The sequence below is a fragment of the Amia ocellicauda genome, chromosome 9 (genome assembly GCF_036373705.1).
Source record: "Amia ocellicauda isolate fAmiCal2 chromosome 9, fAmiCal2.hap1, whole genome shotgun sequence".
Classification (NCBI taxonomy): Eukaryota; Metazoa; Chordata; class Actinopteri; order Amiiformes; family Amiidae; genus Amia; species Amia ocellicauda.
In genome coordinates, this window is record NC_089858.1 from 19,076,891 (window position 1) to 19,096,389 (window position 19,499).

The 19,499-nt window shown below is 40.5% G+C and overlaps 1 protein-coding gene across 1 annotated transcript in view; it reads left to right on the forward strand.

Annotated features, from left to right (window-relative positions):
- The first annotated feature begins 295 nt into the window (after positions 1–295).
- The window catches only part of dok4 (docking protein 4), a 47,675-nt gene continuing 28,471 nt past the window's right edge, over positions 296–19,499 (forward strand). Inside the window, exons 1-2 of the mRNA XM_066713670.1 lie at positions 296–400; positions 1,112–1,209. The gene's annotated coding sequence lies outside the window, so the exon portion shown is untranslated. The remainder of the gene's footprint in view (positions 401–1,111; positions 1,210–19,499) is intronic.

Below are 19,499 nucleotides of genomic sequence, written 5' to 3' on the forward strand. Positions count from 1 at the left end.
GGTTATGTATTAAGCGTGTAATTGTTTATCAGCAACACCGGGGTAGCCGATCCTCAGCCGTTTTATAGCCCTGTGTTGGGATTGTGCCCATTTGACAAGAACCAACTAGCCTGTTAGCAGCCTTTAAGGAAGCAGGAGCCTCACAGGGTGCGTTTAAAGGGATTATGCGACTATCTGCAGGTCTTTATCACAAACCTTCCTGCCGGAGATAATTACATTGTGAGGGAGGAGTTCAATCGCTGGGCTTCCCAAAACGGTCACTACCGTAAACCTTAGACTATGAGGTACCATTTGAACAACACCGAGGAGAGGTCTGGATGTGATGTGCAATTTCCCTTCCCTCTTCTGCAATGAAGACTTTAATCACCCAGCGTGGAAATATCGTCTGTAGAGCTTTCGGGTAGGAATCAATTCCCTGTCCTTTGCCTGGTTGCTTTTCTTGATGATGATGACGACTGTAATAGTAGAAGGAGGAGTATTTGTGTACAGTATTACAACTATGAACATATGCAGGATATTAAGTTTCTCAATTCTGTTTTCCGGATTTATGTGGATTGCACAGAAACGTGTTGTTGCACGCCGTATTGTGAATGTATGAGTAGCAGGCCTATTATATAAAAGGTATTGTTTTGCATGCCAGCGACGCAATGGCATGGGTATTTGTCTTGCCCTGCTGTAAGAGATTGCTCATGCAACAGTTACGGTGTTTTCTCCTATAAACGAGCGTGCATCCTGAAATACTGACACACGCGTTGTTTAACGAAACGCGTGTTTGATGCAATAAGTGTATATCATCGTCATTTTATCTCTCCAGAACGAAGGGGAAATGCATGAGTAGGGATGAATGAGTGTCTAGAGCAGAAGCGAAAAAGCATGAATAAATCGCAGGTGCGCCGCCTACACGGCGTGTTACGGTAGAGGGGGCCGGTGCGGACGCGTCTGGCTGAAGGGGAGCTCGGCGTGAGAGCCGCTGTGAACACAGCTCCGAGCGACCGAGCTGGGCTGGAGCCTGCTGTCGGTCACAGGCACGGCTCTGCCTCCGCTCTCCGCACACACCGCTGCCGAGGTTTACGTGGGATTACTGAGCGCCTCGCATCCTGTTCCCCCGCAGCAGCCGGACCGCGCCTGAAGGTCACACCCGGAGCGTCGCGCTGGGGTTGCGGCGGAGCCTGTGAGGGTCGCCTTCGTCCGCCCGCTGACGTCAGCCAGGTAAACGGACAGTCGCCGAGAAGTGTGGGCGCCTCCTGGAAGCGCAGCTGCCCGCAGTTGTGCACAGATCTGCAGGACTGCGCCGGTCCCATTGGAGGAGCGGTGCAGATCCGCGCAGAACTGCGGAACTGTGCGCGGCGCGGACACGAGCCTATTCCAGTGCTGTCTCCCCGTGTGTGTATGTGGCATGTCCTTCTGTCCGTGTGTGCACTTAGACGCACCATGTATGCGTGTGTATTTACTGTAAATATAGACCCGCACATGCATATACTCGCACGTCGCAGCTGTATCCGTGTGTTAAGACTGAGTGGTGTTTGAATGATCCATCCTGGAAATGATGCGATAAAGGGAAAATGCTCCCGTGATGATGATGATGTCGTTTTTTCTTGTTCCTCGATAGTAACAGATTTGTGCAGCGCACCTACAATAATGAATGAGCTTGTAAACTTAAGCGGATCTGCTTTAATAAAAAACAACAGCCTGGCTTGCGGCGTTTAGCTCTTTCCTTTTTTTCTTTAACTTTCTTTCCTCCCTTTTATTTAACGCACTGAACGGTTCTGCAAAAGACGCATCCACGATGCCAATGTAGCACATTACACTATTTATAATAATTCGTGTACATTGTTATTATTATTATACATATGATACATGTATACTAATATATGACAATAGAACTGGTAAGAGGATCTGGTAAGCGATTGTCCTTCAACGTAGATTAAGCTTTGTTATGCATTTTACATTTGTTTTAAATGCATTTGAGGAGGGTATTTATTCTTTATTTTTGAACTGTTGGACCAATGTGTGTAGGCTTGAGTGGCTTGCATTCATTAAGCCTTTACAGTGTATTATTGCCCCAGGAACTTGATACGAACTCGTTCACATGGGACTGAGTCTTAAATCTATACTGCAGCCCACCCCCCGCTTTGATAATGACAATGCATATGTGCAGTCTCGGTTCTGGTCCCCTGTATGCTGTCAGCAAGGAGTCCTGTCGTTTTATCCCTTTGCTAAGTAGACATGCCGCTCACCCAATTACAGGTGATCATGATTTCATTCCTGGAAGTGTTATCTTTCATTTACACAAACGCTTGACATGTCATTTGAAGGGGGACTCGTCCTATTGACAAGGCGCATCTGTTATGCCGACTGCATATCTTGCAGACGATGCTGGGGGAGAAAAACCCCTTAAAATCCTAATTATGAGGACTGTTCAATGCTCTGTTCTAATTATATTAAAGTTGGAGTTTCTTGGGTTTGTAATAATATCTTAATTGCTACAATGTCACAACACTCTTAGCACTTCTTAACAAGCAAAGATAAACGCAGAGATCTTGTATTTCTTGTTTTTATTATGATCTGGAAACTGTGCACAGATTTTGTTCCAGCAGATTTCTGGTGCCGAGTCTCTTTGCTTTGCAGTCGGATATAGAAAAGGGGAAAAATCTGTTGAATGTCTGTCCTCGGAAAATTCATATGTGCAATGACCTGTTTTGTTGGTAATGAGAGGTATTAACATAAGCACTGTCAAGACCATTTTAAAATACTCTTGCATTTATATCTTCCTTAAGACATAATTCTGTTTATATTTGTTATTATAGGTTTCGCTTCCAAGATAAAGAAACTGAAATAATCGCTCCTGCTGTGCCTTTCTAGGGTCATTCATTAAAATGAAATACCTGCCTTTGTTTTAGCAGATAAATGAGTATGTTTTTGCACATAATGAAAGACTGTCTGATTTATCTACTTTTCTATAAACATTAATTCTACACGGATAATAAACATGGCTGACAAATCTGTTTGGCAAATTCCAAAATCCATGCAAAAACTACAGAGTCCAAAAAACTAGCAGGATTTGATTTATTATTATTTCTTATTATAAAGTTAAACTGCTATTCAACTGGACTGCAAATAGATATTATATGCTAAAATAACTGATCCAAATTGGTTAGGGTATAAATAATAAAATGCATACAAAAACCACGTTACCATGGCATGTATAAGTATATATTTTTGAAGTCTGGGTTTGACATAGTTTGACAAATAATATTTAATTTATTATTACAGGTTGATTTGTGAAAATGTTTACTTATCTTTCACTATATATAGTGCTTTAGTGTTGAATTGTTTTCTCTCTACAATTGAAATCCTTAGGCAAAGGATTATTGGTGTTTCATGAATGATTCAGTAGTACTATAACTGATTATTTTGTGCCCTTTGAAAAGAAGATTTAGCACCTTACAGCACTAACCTGGTTTGAAAGTGATAAGCAAACACTGACTACAATTTAGATTTACAGTACGAAAATAATTTGACTGTTATTGCACGAGCATGTCTAGAGTGACATACAGAGACGTGAGCAGGAAAACATTCCTCCCGTCACTTTGAAATGAATGAATCTAACAAATTGGTATGCATGATTCACACAAATTAGATATTCTGCTTCTATTCTCTTGAAGTAAATATCCATTATTGTTCTCATTCCTGTAAACATTATGTGGGGGTGAGAGGGGGGTGTGCACAATTCTGAACACAGAATGTGGCCCCCCACTGTGGTATTTAAAAAGAGTTTTTTTTACTCATGCAACATTTATCAGGAGATGTGTGTCTTTTTTAATACGAGGAAGATGACTATTGCTATCATTACAAATTCAAAGTGCAAACTGTAGCACCATGACTCATGTTAAAGCACATTACAGCCCCCAATGATTGGAGGAATACGATTTACATAATGCAACGAGAGTAGATGAGGTATTTTTTTCCCCACTATGCTTCATATATGAAAAGAGGTCTTGCCTGCATGGTTCTGTTGACATTTTGAATGATTGACCCAAATACACCCTTTATTATCAATCTTACTGCTATGGCTCTTGTGACTGTGATAAGTCACTCCAAGCATGTGCATTAACTGGACAGCCAAGGGACTGCTGGGCAGAGACTCAGCCCCATGAACACATCATTCGTTAAGGGGAGCCAACCCTACCATTAAAACCAGCACGTCCACATGCAAAATGTAGCATGTCTAATACCCATTGCAGTCTGGCCATTAAACAGCTAGAGGGGAAAAGTACCAGTAAGAGACATCTGTTTTTTGCTCCTATTTGAAAAAGTAATTTCTTCACTCATCACGTTCTGTGTTGCAGTCCATCATGGTGCTGTGTTCAGGTGAAGGAGAACAGCTTCTCTAAATCCCACCAGTAATTTGCTTTGGGGCATTTTTATAACATGTAATCGATATATTTGTGTCCCTGTAAATGACTGATATAAAACTGTGTCTTCTCTTGTTGCCGTGTAGGTAAAAGAATGAAATGAGGCTGCCACTGGAAAAATAATATTCTGTGCTTTACACAGCCATGTGTGTAAATACACAGATAATATGAAGGTGTGCTGACAAAAGGCTCTGCTGTAATAAACTGAAATAGCTGCCTGGTAACAGTTCAGCTCTAAGGTGGAAAATTGGAGCTATAAGTAGAATGAGCTGTAATGCTCAACGAGGAAAGTATCCAGTTAGGTAATGTCTGTTTTTGAGCTACACAGGTATTATAGTCTTTCTACAAATGAATAGTAGTGGAAATTGGTGTCTTATTTTCTGTGTCTGCGTCAAGCTTTTGAAAGGGTGTCTGTGCAGGGTAAGTGCACAGAGCTGGTTAGACAATAGGCTGCAAGAGAAGATGTGTGACTTTCTAACTGAGAGAGAACCAGAACTGAAGAGAACATGTTTTACAGAAAATCCAAATTACTTTTCATCTAGTTTGGCAGAGAGTTTAGAGAGGTATATCAAACGGAGAAAGGTGAGGTATATTTGTGTTGGTTAGCAATCAGCCAACCTTTTTTCTTTGCCTGTTTTAAGTAACTGCACTGAGCACAGTCTGGGCCTCAGCCCTTCAGAGCCACTGTGGCACTCCATGGTCAAACCCTACAGCTGAGCAGGATAAGAGTGCCAGTGAAAGGGATTGTGGGAGTTGTCTGTTTCTGGCTCACTGGCTCCATGTAACCAGCCAGCCTGCCCTCACACCCTGAGAAACCCTCTAATTACCACCTAGAGCTCACTACAGCATTTCCCACTCGCAAAATGACAGATTCCTCTGTCAATTGCTAGAAAGTCCTGTTCAACAAGACATATCTGACTTGTTTAAAAGAGCCTAAACGGGCATGTCTCAGAACAGCTTTGCTACCGTTTGGCAGATTTTACTACCTTTCTTTTTTTTTTTTTTAATTTTAGTATGCATGATCTTGTTTATGAAGCTTAATTTCCATAATAATTTGTTGGTATGTGTGCACTCATTTTCTACATTTTCCCGTAACCATAGTAGTCCTGAAAAGGATTAACTAACTACTGTAATTAGCACGGATTGAAGTGGAGCCACGAATGAGTCAATTAGTGTTGTTTTTAAAAAAAAAAAAAAAAAAAAAAAAAAGAGAAACAATTGTCTTGGAAGAGTTAGGCATAGCTGGGAGCAGATAATTTGGTCTGTGTGGAAACTTTGTTGTTGTTTGTGGTCTCATCTGAAGGACAGAATTCCTAACGGCGGTGATTGATAACACTGGACTCCTTCCCAGGAAGTCCCAGCGTGCTTTCTCTCAACTTACAGCCCTGAATCTTGTTTAGCTTCCAAGACCTGATGAGATTTGGATTCTTGATGGTACAGCTGCAGGGCAGAATGAACAAAACAAAAGACAGCAATGAAAATCAATACCACAGTATTTGTGAAAGATTTTCATACAGCTGTGCAATAGAACCATCTTTGGATAGTTGCTGTCCTTTTTTCCATCTCTGTGTGTGGTTGGCAGTGGCTTGTCATCACTACGTGTCCTTGGTGTGGGAGGCAAATTCAGATTATTTATCTTTTGTGTGTGTGTAGAATAAGGGAAAATGACTTCAAATAAAGAAACGACATCAACAAGAGAGAGAAATAATAAAACGGCATGGCTATTGACTCTTCCTTCAATGTTAAAATCATTTGACAGCCTTTAATCCCCAAAGGCTACTGAGTTAAAATGTCAGTGGACGAATGTTATAAATTCTTTATGGATTGTCTATGTCAGTGAGGTTCACTGTAGTTATTAAGCCAAGCTGCTCCTGTGAGGTCACCTAGCAGGTAATAATGCCTGCTGCTTTGTGTTTTCATGCTCTGATTGGAGACGGTCGAGGAGTTGCTTTTCAGCGAGAGTACGAGTGTGTTGGGAAGCACATATCACAACCATCACAGAGATCCAGAGATTCTGTCTATGTTGCTAATCACACACACTCTCAGTTAGAGCCCAGTTAGTGCTGCAGACACTGTTACAGTGCTTTGTCACCGTTAGTCTGTAGTTTCCAGTGGCAGTTCTTGATAGTGTTAAGGTCATAGTTACTAGTTGGTTTCATTCATCACCCTTGACATGAACTGCATTATGGGGTTTTAGATTGCTCTCTCTATGGGCTGCACTGTTTGTCAATAAAAAGCTGCATATGGCCTATCATCCTCTCATTACACTATTAAAAACCTCCATACTGCAAACATGCATTGTTGCACGGGCCAAAGTAACTTCTCATTCCCAGAGAAAATTCCTTTAACATGCTACAACTTGAGACCAAAAAAGGATATGTTCGTTCCATCACGATTCTGTCAATGGTTAGTTTTATGGGCCTCTTTTTCAGAGTAGTAGTTTCATGCCAGTTGTAAAAAATAAAATTAGAAAACTTGTTTTGATTGATAGCAGAATAAGATTTTACCTATAAATAAATAAACTGTATATATATATGTGTGTGTGTGTGTGTGTGTGTGTGTATATATATATATATATATATATATAAAAATATATGTAAAAAACACAATCCCACAATTTTATAAATCTGTCTATTCATTCGTTGTGGAAATACTTTGCAATGTGTGGTGGGCGATTGTTTTTAAAAGCTGCCACTGTGCCAGTGTGAGAAGGCAGGGCCCGGCCCAGGCTGGCCTGACACTGCCCAGCTGCCCTCCGTGGGGAGATCACAGAGGAAGGTAAGCACTCCAAACTGGACGCTGCGGCTCTTAAAGTAACAGGGTTCTGTTTCGGCACTCGGAGACCAAGCCTCTGTGAGTGAAATTAAGTAACGAATCAATCAATGTTTTCTGGTCATGCATTATGCAAGGTGAGACACAGTATTCAGTCCAAGCAATCTCATGTAGGACATCTGGTTAAAGCTCTTTTATGCACAAGAAACGAGAAATTAAGTTACTGCCTTTCAAGATTATAGTCAGAAGAATTTATTTTAAGAAAGCCAAGATGATGAAATTACCCTTATCATTCCTCAATTAGAATGCATGAAAAAAATTGCTGATCTTTATTTCCTGTCCTCAAATTTTACAGTGAAGGAAACTAAACACATCATTGGAAGCGGTGCATTAATACAAAAATGCAAAGGTGTTATTCAGTTCATTATCTTATGCCTTATCTGCTACACATTTTTATCATCTATATCGTTTTCTCTCAGGAAAATATAATCACATCATATTAATCAAAGTCCATTAAGTGTTTCATGAGCTGTTCTTCATGTTGGTCAGGAATGCTGCAAATAAGGAGTTCATGAACTCAAGGTCGGGTTCAACATCTGCCGTGTTTAGAACATTTGGTGATCTTTCATAAACTGTCGATGTACGTCTCATGATCTGTTCTGTTGTGCGTAAGCAGACCCAGGGGTAAAAGCCAGATGACGGGAATAGACGTCATTTAGACAATATGGGTAACATAAAGAGTTGTCAAGGCTTAATGGGCACTGCACCGGTCTATTGTTGGATATTACAGTCACAATATAAACCATCAAATCTTGAAATCACTTATTTGTGGTGCAATACCAATACCAATTTGTTTCTATGTTGAAAGTGCAGTGTATTGGTTTTGTTAGCAATGAAAAAGGTGCGGCTTCCATAATTTGTTGTTTTTTGAGTCTGCATGTGAACAGGATTTAAATTTGCTGATCATTTTGGGAAACTAGTTCTTCTAAAAGGTTATTTATTTACCTATGTACAGAATAACAGCAGTTTTTCAGTAATATGTGCATCTAAAAATAAACAATGTCATTCAATATTTCATTATTTTTGGCATTTCCTCATTTATTTATTTTTTTGTTTCTTGGTTAATTGTATAAAGAGTTGGCCTGAGGTTAAATGATTTTGCTACATTTAAAGGAGTTTAAGATACCACAGGCGCTGTTTTTTTCCTTCTTTTTCTCTCTAATGTTTTGTCAAAGGCTGTTTAGGCAGAGCTGTCTGCTTTGACACGGTGACATTAAACAGTTCCGTAAACCTGCAGCTGTTGGGGGGAATTTCTGAGCGTGTGCTGGAAAGGCAGATCGAATTGAACAGTGACGCAAACAGTGCCCCGTCATCACTGTAGTGTAATGTGAACATTAATACTTCACTGTGCCGTGCTTTAGAAACACAACTGTGATGGTATTGTACTAATAACAAAGCTGGAACCCCATAGAATGGCTATGACCCAATACTTCACGTCTTCCTTTCAGGGAGAATTAGCAAATCCTTTAGTGGGCGAAGAGAGGAGTCTTGTAGAAGTGTAAGTTGGAAGTGCAAAATACAGAGTGATTAGCTATTGAGGAACAAAAAGCTCCACATCCGCTCCTGCCAAAACCCTCAAAACCTCTCCTGCGTCATCGTACACAAATCTCCTATTACTCCACCATTCAATGTTTGTCTCCTTTGATTCTGGACTACACTGAGGATGGCATGTATTGCCCTGCCTTGTTGTGCTTTTAATTTGCCAGTGTAAACGGAAGACTTTGTATATTGCAATAATTTCTCCTCTGGTTCACCATATTGATTTATGGAAAATAAACCTTCTCCAGAATGTCAGTGTATGAAGGGCAACGTCATATCTGCAGTGAAGTGAACTTCAAAACTGCAGCTCAGAAGCTGCTACTGACATTATCAAATCCCCTTTAGCCAACTCGGGGCCTGCCAGGAAAGTGTCTGACTTTTTATTCCTTTCTACATGGTTTCAAGCATACCAGGGTTAAACTGAAAATGTATTTACACACCAGTATGTTTATTTTAAGTTTTTTTTGATTGTCTATTCTTTTCAAATTGTGCCACACGTGAATCTGCAATTGCTTTTAAGATCCATTAAAGTAGAGTACAGCTTCTTCAGTTGCACTCTTTGTTTCATTCATGGAATAAATATTACCTAAGCGCTATTCGAAAATCATGAATAATTCCAAAGGTGTGGCTAGTATAGATCAATTTATATGGACAAGTAATCGTGAAAATTAGCAATAAGAGCTACAGGACTAGAAATATTTCTGTCCCACTGAATCTGTCATCCGCTCAGTGTTGGGCTTAAATAAAAAATGGAGGCTATTTAGTTTGAAGTGATGTAGAACACACATGATAAGTATTGAATAATTAGAAGACATAAATCACAGTTATCAGACATCAAATTAGATAGGGTAGTGCTGAATTGCATTTAGATCTAAATTCTGCTTGGGCAATGATAAATTAAGTGTAGCCATTCTTATTAACCCAGAAGGTTAACAAACATATAGCATGTTCTTCTGTTCCATACACACAATCCTAGTTTTCCTGTGTTTATCCCCCATTTTGTGTTTAAATGCTTTGTAATCCCCTTTTGTGGAACCTTCATCAAAAAAAGCCTTTCCTTTTTAATATAGGTGTGTATGTATGTATGTATGTACAGTGAGGGGAAAAAAGTATTTGATCCCCTGCTGATTTTGTGTGTTTGCCCACTGACAAAGAAATGATCAGTCTATAATTTTAATGGTAGGTGTATTTTAACAGTGAGAGACAGAATAACAACAAAAAAATCCAGAAAAATGCATTTCAAAAAAGTTATACATTGATTTGCATGTTAATGAGGGAAATAAGTATTTGATCCCTTCGACTTAGTACTTGGTGGCAAAACCCTTGTTGGCAATCACAGAGGTCAGACGTTTCTTGTAGTTGGCCACCAGGTTTGCACACATCTCAGGAGGGATTTTGTCCCACTCCTCTTTGCAGATCCTCTCCAAGTCATTAAGGTTTCGAGGCTGACGTTTGGCAACTCGAACCTTCAGCTCCCTCCAAAGATTTTCTATGGGATTAAGGTCTGGAGACTGGCTAGGCCACTCCAGGACCTTAATGTGCTTCTTCTTGATCCACTCATTTGTTTCCTTGGCTGTGTGTTTTGGGTCATTGTCATGCTGGAATACCCATCCAGGACCCATTTTCAATGCCCTGGCTGAGGGAAGGAGGTTCTCACCCAAGATTTGACGGTACATGGCCCCGTCCATCGTCCCTTTGATGCGGTGCAGTTGTCCTGTCCCCTTAGCAGAAAAACACCCCCAAAGCATAATGTTTCCACCTCCATGTTTGACGGTGGGGATGGTGTTCTTGGGGTCATTCCTCCTCCTCCAAACACGGCGAGTTGAGTTGATGCCAAAGAGCTTGATTTTGGTCTCATCTGACCACAACACTGTCACCCAGTTCTCCTCTGAATCATTCAGATGTACAGGCCCGTCTGAAGTTTGCCAATGAACATGTGCTTTCTTGAGCAGGGGGACCTTGCGGGCGCTGCAGGATTTCAGTCCTTCACGGCGTAGTGTGTTACCAATAGTTTTCTTGGTGACTATGGTCCCAGCTGCCTTGAGATCATTAACAAGATCCTCCCGTGTAGTTCTGGGCTGATTCCTCACCGTTCTCATGATCATTGAAACTCCACGAGGTGAGATCTTGCATGGAGCCCCAGACCGAGGGAGACTGACAGTTATTTTGTGTTTCTGCCATTTGCGAATAATCACACCAACTGTTGTCACCTTCTCACCAAGCTGCTTGGCGATGGTCTTGTAGCCCATTCCAGCCTTGTGTAGGTCTACAATCTTGTCCCTGACATCCTTGGACAGCTCTTTGGTCTTGGCCATGGTGGAGAGTTTGGAATCTGATTGATGGATTGCTTCTGTGGACAGGTGTCTTTTATACAGGTAACGAGCTGAGATTAGGAGCACTCCCTTTAAGAGAGTGCTCCTAATCTCAGCTCGTTACCTGTATAAAAGACAACTGGGAGCCAGAAATCTTGCTGATTGATAGGGGATCAAATACTTATTTCCCTCATTAACATGCAAATCAATGTATAACTTTTTTGAAATGCGTTTTTCTGGATGTTTTTGTTGATGTTCTGTCTCTCACTGTTAAAATACACCTACCATTAAAATTATAGACTGATCATTTCTTTGTCAGTGGGCAAACGTACAAAATCAGCAGGGGATCAAATACTTTTTTCCCTCACTGTATGTATATATAATATATATTGGTCATAGATCTAGACCTGAAAGACAGCAAAATGTTTTCCTTTTAATAACAAAATGGCTTTTGTGGGACAACAATAGAGTGATTGAGAAGGCTCCCAGATAAAATATTACATTGTCTTCTCTCTCTGGAACTCTCTGAATAGAAGGATTATTTCATTAACTTTATGAGATAAAAGATATTTTCAGTTCCTCCATGTCAAATCCATTGTGGTTTTGTTCTCTGTTGCGTCAAAGTTCTCTGGCATTGTTAAAGATGCTGTGGGCCTGGCTTGGTTGCCTGTTGGGACCACCTTAAGATGGGTCAGCATTATGGTGATCTGATCATAATCTGTTGCTGAAACATATGGAAAAATAAGATGATTTCTGTGTATTGTCTGCTTCTCTTCTAATCCCCACACATCATTAATTTATTCTTAAAGTACCCTGGTACCACTCATGAGTATTGTTCTAGTTGCTACACTACAATGTTTTATTAAGTGTGCTAAACTATACTGAGTGTGTCTGTGCATGTTTTTTTAAAACATATTTCATAGTTTTCCTGGGAGATTTATTTGTATATAATATGTCAGTTTCGCTGGATTGTATGTGCAAGATTTAATTAATTCAGCAAGTGGCTGGGGGCTCCTCTACAGTGCAGTGGGGCTGCCAAATAAAAACACTTGGCAAAAATGTAGTTGCTTTACTGTGCAGTAGTCTGTGCTTGTTACAGACCATCATTAAAGTGCATCGGTGCTCCTCCCACTCCTCTCCCACAGCGTACAAAAAAACCATCAGATTAGACTCCGTCTCAGAGTTGAAAAACCAGGACCTCAAATCAATTTCTGCTCAGTGAGGCTTCCCCAGGTGTCAATTTCTCCGCCGGTTTGGTTTTCAGATCAAGCACAAACACTTGAAGGAGGTGTTTCGATGGGTTGTAAGTGCTGACTCTGAGTGTGACATCAGGCCTCTTCTGACTCACTCATACCATGCACCTGTAATGCTCCTAAAAGCACTCTGTGGCAAGCTGCATTTTAAATTTGAAAAATATCTCCTTAACTTAATGTCCCTGAAGTTTAATTGTATTGCACAAAGCTGATTAACACAAATAAGTCAATAAGCTAGTTGAGAAAAGCGCTATCCATCAATCTTTTAGGTGTTCTCTTAAGGTTTTTTCTGCAACCAACCCTGAGATCTAAGCTTTGTGAGACACTAGTGAGACATAACTGCTAAATCCCAGTTTAACCATGTACAGAGACATCGAAATGACTGCAGAATAAGAATGTGTTGGAACACATGTTTCCTGATTAGAATCTCGACAAAGATCTCAATCTGTCCTGCTTATGTTTCCTGGGTACTATTGCTTATCTTCGTGTGAGATTATTTCTGTTGCCAAGTCCCAGTTCTCCTTTCTGTTGTCACATACCTCCTGGGTAGACTTCAGTTTTAATGAGAAATATTTTTCTTGGAAATATTCTGTTTCAGATTCTTCATCTTTTTTACTTCTTCTTCAAACGCAAAAGAAGGGGGGGGGATTCCACTAAGGCAAGAATCCTCTCTGAACAACTAGCATTTCAGTAGATTTGATCTTCTAAAGGAAACTGAATCCTTTTAATGAAGGTGCCAGTTCAAAGCGGTGGATGGAGGTCTTAAACTGAAAACATCTAGTAAAGTTTAGAAGACTTGTGGTTATGTACGTCTTTCACAAACCTTATCTAGACTTAATTTTGAAAAAAAAACATGACTACACTTGGCCTAACCACATGGTATCCAGAGCATTTTTCTAATTGCACAAATTGTATTTTCCGTCCTGAATAAAGTTCCCTTTTTCTCAGGCAGATTATTACAATTAGACTTGACAGCAGCCTCCGTCAAAGCTTTAGTCATCTCTTGAAATTGTTCTAAGCTTTGACTCTAGTTGAAGTGCTTTTTGTGGCTTATGTAGGTTTAACAATTCAAGTCAATTGCCTACATGAGTGTAGAACTAACGCATGCCAGCCACATTGTCAATATCCTTTTAGTTTATATTTTCAGAAATAAAATGGCCCAGACCTTATTTAGATTCTCACCTTTAATGAAAGATGATGTTCCAGGGAATCCTATTCCGAGAATGGTATTATTGTTTGCCTTTGATATTTATTCAAAAAAGTGTTGCTAGTGGAGAACACGGTCTATCAGCCCTGCCCACAACTTTGTAAGAATATCTTATTTTAATGAAGTAATTAAAAAAAAAAAAAAAAAAAAAAAAAAGAGAAAACAACAAACTGAAACATTGCACTGCAGGTGGAAGGTAAGACTGTATTGAGTTTATTATAAACAACAACTAATAATTGCCTGTACGTCTAGAAGTTGAAATAGAAAATTGCATTTCCTGCTCTTGCCGTAAGGCATCCGATGAATTAAAGATTATATATTTTTTCATAGTATAATGTTGAAAAAAGCATCTGACATTGTAAGATGTGCATTTGTGTTTGTAGTGGTATAATATGAAAGGCCGTTATAGAATTTGAAATTTACAGGGGCTTGGTAAAAAGACTAGATGGAGGCTTTAACAGAGATTATTCATGGAGAGGGTGAAAGAGAAGGCTGAGGGGGTAGGGTTGCCATAGGGAGGGGGTCATAACCTCCCCAGCCATGGACGTGGCTCCTGGGTAGACTTAAAATCAAGCTTGGGGGATTATGTCTGGGGTAGACCGAGCAGATCTGGACTGTGTTGGACACTGGACACTGCTTCAGAAATGAAACCTTTGTGCCATCCACTTCATTCCAACATATATACACACACACACACACACACACACACAGACAGTTAGACAGTTGAATGTGAACGAATTCCTTTCACTTCTCCAGGCTGTTTTGTTCTGTTTTCTTCACAGCAGATGGTATCAACTGTCTCGTTTGAGTCTTAAGCCTTTTGGACATTGGCAATGAAGTGGCGCAACAACTATACATCCTGTGATCTCTCTTACATGAGTGGTGATGTCTGGGCCATCTTTTGGAAGTGCATAGGAACTGCACAGTGTGTTATACAGGCATTGCTGGGCTCTCTAAACCCCAGGCTATTTGATGCTTACAGCTTGACTGTTCTCAGAACTTGATATTGTGGAATCCAAAGCCATGTCTACAAGCCACCCCCTATGAGAGGTTACTGTGCTGTAACGCAGTGAAGTCTTGAAAAGCACAGAGATGAACAGTAGACTGTGAAACAAGCGATGTCAAGACAGAATACAGGCGTGGGGAGAGGGGTACAAAAATTGAGCACTGGTATGCACAATGACCACGGTTCACCTGCCTACCTGTTTGAACATGGGAAAACGCAGGAACCAAGATGGGACTTGGGGGCTGAGGGGAGAGCAGTGAAAGGGTTAACCCTGATTAGATAAGATCATGTAACAACAGAGCTGCTACTAATCCAGCTTACAGTTCTTTTTCTGTGTGGCGGCTGTCTGTAGTGAGCCTAAAGGTTAATATGGAGGGTCAGGCATGGAGCTCCCAGGGGGCCATTAACACATCAGGAGCAATGAAGGCGCAGCAGTGAGGAAGTGTGCTGCAGGCCTGCTCTGGGACTGGCCTGCAGGGACAGCTTAGATTGAGAGGTTTCATTAACTTGCCCCCCTAAGTATTGACTTCTTGGAGATTTGGAGATTTAGTATTCACTACTCGCATATCATTTGGCACCAACTGTTTGTTTAAAGCTTGCCTAGATTGACCACTGATTAAGTCCATGTTACTTGTAGAGTTTTTGTATTTCCATTGTGTTTGTGGTTCCAGAGAATGCAGCCTGCCATGGAATGGTGCATTGACTTATGCCTGGGTGCTGGAGGACTGGACTTGACCTCTGCCATATTTACAGTTTGTCAGACTCTCTTCAAGCACAACTCACCGCAAGAATGTGCTGTACTCTCAGACCCTACTCCACAATTAATTATTTATCTTCTTCATTTGGTTATCAATTAGGTATCTTATGAAAAAAAAATTGTTTATCCTGGTTATAACCTTAACTTAACTAGGACAAAATTGTGTCAGCCGCAGCTCTTCACACGCTGCCAAAAGTCCTGCGTCTCCCATGGCCCATCGCCAATGGGCTGTAAGCATGCAGCAGTCAAAGTTTTAGGTTTTGTTTAATGCATCTCCAAGGGTTGCCAGATTCACTTGCCTTGTTTTAATATTTTTCAAGAGGAAAGTGCCTTAGAGATGCATAGCAGTGGCCAATATTGACAGATCGTGTTGCATCTCAGCCAAGTTGGCCCAAATTACTGCATACAGTATAGAACTATTCTAGAGCAGCTTATGTTAGCCAAGTTAACCTTGGGTGAGTTTTGTGTGTTCGTTACATTTTTACTTATTTTTTTCCTTGTGTGTCGTCCAGAGTGCAGATTTTGGGGATGCAAGATTTGTAGGCATTTTTGTTTACTGATACAAGCAAATACCTCCATACTGTAAGAATTGACTCTTCCAGCAAGAATGCACTGAGACCCAAGAGACTGCTTGACCCACTGCTTTTTCCATTTCATACACCGAGATTAGTCCAACAGCTATACATTTTTTAATCCTATGTTAGCCCTGTCTATTCTGGTTTATATCCTCATATGTTCTTTCTACACCATTGTCTATTAAATGACAAAAGCTTTGAAATCACACTAGCTTTTAGTAGTTTTGTTATAGACACGAAATTGGTGTTTTGATACAAAGGAAAATGATTTTTAGATATTCTTCTAAAAATATGTATATTTCTATCTTCCCCAGCTGTAAATTGAGAACCTAACATATTTAATATGTTTTGTTTAATTATTATTTGTAACATGCTTAAACCAAGATCTGTGGGGAAATACTTTTTATTTTTATTTCTGTGATTCTCTAATAATGGGACAGTTTTTATGTAGATTTTGGGGAAAGAATGGAAAAGAAAGGAAAACGACAACAAGCTACTTGAAAGCCACCACAATGGTTATTTGTTTAAGGCTTGGAAGTTTATTTTCTTTTTATTATTATTATTGGTAGTATAAACAATAATATTAACAGTTTAAAGTTCGAAATCCTGGAAAATTCTGCTCTCTGTGCTGGACAGAATATTATTTTTAAATGATAATGAAACCAAGTCTTGCAAATATTTTTACAAGCTTTGTCTGGTTCACTTTGATAAAATGCATACCTGTTTTTCCATTTATCTGTTATTCCTAGTGAGGTGCCCACCCGGGCTTTGTGAGCGTGGCCTGACAGTAATGACCTGTTTGTTTTGATAGTTAGAGCAGGGTCAGAGATTGTTATCTTATTTTTCTTTTGTGTGTGTGTGAGAGGGAGAGAGAGAGACAGGGAGATGGAGACAGAGACGGAGGGAGGGAGAGAGAAATCCTACATTAACAACAGAACTGGATTCCTTCCCCTTTAACAAGTTTCCCCTGCAGGTCTTGTGTTATCTCTGTGTATCAGGTGGGAGAGGCTTGTAGACACTGTGTCTATTACTTTTAAATAGTCTGCCAAATTCTCAGGGCAGGTTTTTGGGAGGCACCGCCTACATGTCTACATATCTTCACACAGGGTCTTGGTTCAATGCTAGGTGAAGGGGGAGCTCTGTGACCTCTCAAAACTGGGGGTCCCCAGCACCTCAGGCTGATCCCTTCTTGGGCCATCTCTTTCACCTGGGGTTCCCAGTTTTAACTGCCACCTAAACCGAGTGGAAACATAATTTCACTGCTTGGTATTGGTAGTATTTTTTTAGTATTGTATATTTACAGACCCTTCTGGAGGGTCCCTGGACTGCGGTGTCAGAGCACAAGGCCGATTTCTAAATGCAGGTTAGCAGACATAAAGCAATATAGTTTCAGTGCATAGGATTACCTTACAAAAACATATGCTTTCAAAGGCCTTACCCTTACATCTATTAATAATGAAATCCACAAAGTGTGGTTACCAATCCAAAATTGAACCGTGTGCTTTTGGCTTTCAAAATGCACAACCCACACTGTGGAAGGCTGTGGTATTTGCATTGAAGCACCAAGCTAATATCTTTGGAGTTCAGCAGCAATTACATGGTGCCCAATGTCTGTTTATGGTCAGAAGCAACTGACCTGCTTTGTTTACTGAAAACATAAAGTAAACTTAAAGTAGTGTATGGTTTTGTTGAGAATTTAATAATTCCTTTTCAGACTTCCTGTGTGGTTTTGAAGACATGAGATACATAGCTCTAAACCAACTTTAAACAGGCATCATTGCTAACCCTTGCTGATGTCTTGTTGTGATAGCAAACCGAATGGCAAAGGAAACGATTCCATTTCCAAATAATTTCCTTTTTATAGCACAGAAATGTGCTACACATTTTTCTGTGTACATTGAGTTATAGTAATTATGTACTCTGTAAAGAAATTTACCATCTTTTTTCTTTCAACGACCACTTTACCACTGTTGTTTTTTTATTTTCTTTCTTAATTGAGACCGAAAAAGAAGAAAATTCAATGTGCTGTGTTAATTAAAGAATAAATCTTCTGTTTAAAGTAATGTATGCTTACTCTAAACCTGTGGATTGATTTAGTTTGGGCTGCTGGGGATAAATGTCTATTAAACACTATAGTACTGTGATAACTGGATAGAAAAGGGGTGGGGGGGGTTGCCTTTGTCGCTTTCTTGCCTTTTTTTCATCCCTGGCCTCTTTTTTTCATTTTGGAGGACAAGTAATTATATCTGGTGACTATAACTGAGCCTCAGTGGCCAGATGTACAGCATAATGAAGACTAATACATGGATTATATGTTGGATTTCATCTAATCAACTTGGCCAAAGATACAGTGCGGAGAGCAGCAGAACAAGAATGAGCATTACTGATATGGTGGAGAGACTGTTGGCACTTGTGATTGGAGAGGCTGGCATGATAAGACGCTCTCTGGTAGTTTTTCAGCAACAAAAGAGCTTAATTCTGTGTTAAATTGGGTTTGAATATGGGAACCTTCAGCTTCAATGTCCTCTGTTCTAGGTAAATGCTCCATGCTCTGACGGAGAGTTGTGTGACATGCACACACACACACACTCGCTCTTGCCTGCTATGGGGAGGGATGGGGGTGGTGGTGGGGTTTGATCTGTTAGCTGTCAGTGGTAAGTCAGGAATTGCCTTATGCCATCCAGCTGATTCAAAAAGGGTGGAATCTAAATGAACCCGGCATTCAGAAAAGCAACCAAGTCTCCTCTATCTCGCTCTCTTTTTCCTCTTGTTGCCTCCCTCTCTCTGGGTACCGCAGCACCCAGTCAATCAAAGGCTCCCAGAGTCATTCAAAGCCAACCGCCCGCCTGTGTCCATGTTGCATGGGCAGGGTTCAGAAGTCACGCTCCAGGTGATCCTGTGGTAGTGTTCATGATGGGGCAGACATAATAGTTGAATGAGGAAATCAGTCCAGAGGCTGCATGAAATGGCCTTGACCAAAGGCGTGAGCGACTTGACATCTGCTAACAATAGAAAATTGCTCGTTTCTAACTCTGACATGCGTAGCCATGTCTCGCTCCTGCTGGGCTGCTCTGTGTGTCAGAGACCCTCTGGAAAGGATTCTGGTGTGGGATTGATGTGGAAACAAAGAGAAGAGCCATCCCCTCCACTGAGATCGATTTACCTTGCCTTTGTCCCTAAGCTCAATAATTCAAGACACATCTGTGTACAGTTTTACAGGCGTTCCCTTTTAGAAGAAACAAAACTGCCTATGATTTCAAAAAACGCATGCAAATTTCCCATTGTGTGAAACTGTAAAAGCTCTGCCAAAAACTGAAACGCCTGAGACTCCTGTCTGTGCTCACTGCAGGGGAGCGCTCATTTGAAATTGATGCTATTGTACTAAATGGCACATAGCCCTGCAATCATAAAAATAGAAATTAAAATGTATAGGAGTTATTGTTGGTTGAAAATGTTGACAGTAGGCACAATAGAGCAAGCTTTCATGTATTAAAAGCAGTGGTGAGAAACTCCAGTCCTGGAAGGTTACAATCCTGTCGGTTTTTATGAGACTAAATCAGCAGCTAAAGACCTGAGAAGGTGGTTAAATTTGCTCAGTTAAGC